The sequence below is a fragment of the Haplochromis burtoni genome, unplaced genomic scaffold (genome assembly GCF_018398535.1).
Source record: "Haplochromis burtoni strain Fernald_Lab_line unplaced genomic scaffold, NCSU_Asbu1 Contig_261, whole genome shotgun sequence".
NCBI classification, from domain to species: Eukaryota; Metazoa; Chordata; class Actinopteri; order Cichliformes; family Cichlidae; genus Haplochromis; species Haplochromis burtoni.
The window spans coordinates 630643-633103 of NW_024582622.1; positions in this window are offsets into that span (position 1 = coordinate 630643).

Below are 2461 nucleotides of genomic sequence, written 5' to 3' on the forward strand. Positions count from 1 at the left end.
ACGAGTGGCTCCAGCAGATCCCAGGAACAACAGCGCAGTCCTGGGAACAGCTAAGATACTGCGCAGGACCTTCATGCTCCCAGGCCTCTGGTAGAGGACCCGAGCTTGGAGGACAGACCGCCTGCAAGATGTGTGCAAGTGATCCTAAATATAACTTAAGGAACAGTAGCTAGAATATTCATTGATTCCAAATGTATTTTTATAACCCTCTCGTTTATGCAACCATGACTCTACGAGGCAAGCCAAAAATGAAGGGAAAAGTGCTTAAAGTTAGCTGTTGGCACCCCACTTCTTCTTTGTCTTTATCCAGGGATAAAATAGAAAGTTCAGACTCACAGTAGGCACCAGTCTGCCACCTACTGGCAGCCAGCTCTTTACAAGCTGTTTCTGTTTATGCTTATTACACAGAAACTACCACAGGTGTTTCCAGGTAATAATTTAAGTTTGCTTTAATAGGTTATTAATATGTTATTAAATAGAGACAGTTTTGCATTTTGCAACTGTTTCCTGCTTATTACACAGAAACTACCTAACTAACCCTGACCCTCTTCCTCATTATCCTGCTATTAGCACTTAATACAGGTCCCAGCTTTGGGACCCTTATTATGCAATTACATAAATTTCAGTGTAATCTTACTCAACTGTAACCATGGTTGTGACCATGATATTACTTTGATATTAAGTGGTTATTACTTTGGTACTCTGAAACTGAACTGGATTTTCACATGGGTAAATGATTATAAGAGCTTTGTTTCAATATAGTCACAATATTCAGCTTTGTCAAGCAACGTCAGCATTTATGCTTTAATTGCAGTGTGCAGGTAGAAAAACAATTGAACTGGGGGAAAATAGAAAATGTATTTTTCTACTATGGTCAACATAAACTGATACTAGTTGGAAGACTAATCTGACCTCCTATCAGCACTCTGAATTTATATTATAGCAGTAATGAATGGCCATATTCTGACAGAATGACATGAAAAAAACGGTTTGCTTGCACCCAAAAGATGTCTTTCATTAAATGCAATGAAGAAATACCTGCATATAGGGTATCATTACTATCAAATCACGTTATCAAGATAAAGAGAAATATTTTGTATTTATTTGTACATTTACACACTGAAGTTTCCTTAAATACTTTGCAGTATTTCTTCTCTTAACCTAATGTACAGATCCGCAGCACCAAGTGGATCTCCTGGGGCATCCCATTCATTTTCTACCATAAGCAGACAACACAGTTCAAAGACTGTTTCATCACAGGGGTGTTGACCTTTTGGGCTACACTCTTCCATACACAGTGATCTCATCCACACACAGTGATCTCATCCACAAAAATAGGGTTCAGTCCATCCTCTGGAAACGAATAACCTTGCATCTGTCCATTTGTCATGATCTCTTGTTGGACAAAGGCTAGCACTTCCTCCAAGTTTGATTGATTCTTCCTTCTAAAAAGCCCAAGTCTTTTACAAATTCTCTTTAGAGTTCGAACACTTATAATTGTCTGATGACTATGTGCTGAAGTTAGAAATATTACTTTGTTACCGAAAGAAAGTTTGAAGAACAGTCTGATTTTCATTTCAGGCACCGTTTCTCTCACTTTGAGAGGTGAACTTTTTGCAGAAGCGAGCTTCTTCCATTATTGTAACCTTTTTTGCATCATGGACCGGTTTATGTTTGACAATATTTTCATGGACCTGCCTTTAAGGTGTTGTGGATAAATACAACAAAATAAAACCAGTACCAGTACCAAAAACAAAGATTTATTCATAACACACAGAAAAAGAACCAGGGAAACCGAGTTAATGAAAAAAACAATTAAAAAAATTATGTTAAACTGTGATAAAAACCCTGAAAATCATAAATTTCACACAGGAGCCTCAACTCTCGCGGCCTGGTACCAAAAGACTCATGGACCCCCACCGGTTTATTTATGTCGTTATGCCCAACCTGGGACATTCTGCATTTCTATTGGTTGTGTGAACAAATGTCACATCACTCTGAGGTCAAAGTTTAAGGCAGCAGTACTCCCCAACCAGTACAGAGTGGAACACAAATGTGACTCTCCTGTTCCCAAGCAAAGACCAGTACTATTGTGAGATTTTGTAGTTCAAACAGATTTTATCATTTAAAGGTAGAACAACATTGGGACAGGTGCACCAAAAAAACAACAATTAAATAAACAAATAAACAAATAAACAAAAAGTCTCTCACGTGCCTAAACTAAACACATGAAAAGCTGTTAAAGGAAAAAGGATTCCTATCCCTGCAGGTACTGGGACTGCTTTTCAGACATATTATGCATACAATGTATAGAAGTAAAAAAAGTAAAATTTTATTTATATAGCACCTTTCAAGATAAAAATCACAAAGTGCTTCACAGAAGCTAAAACCTAAAAATAAAAATCAACTAAAAGCAAGTTTAAAAAGATGGGTTTTTAGCTGTTTTTTTTTTTTTTTAAAC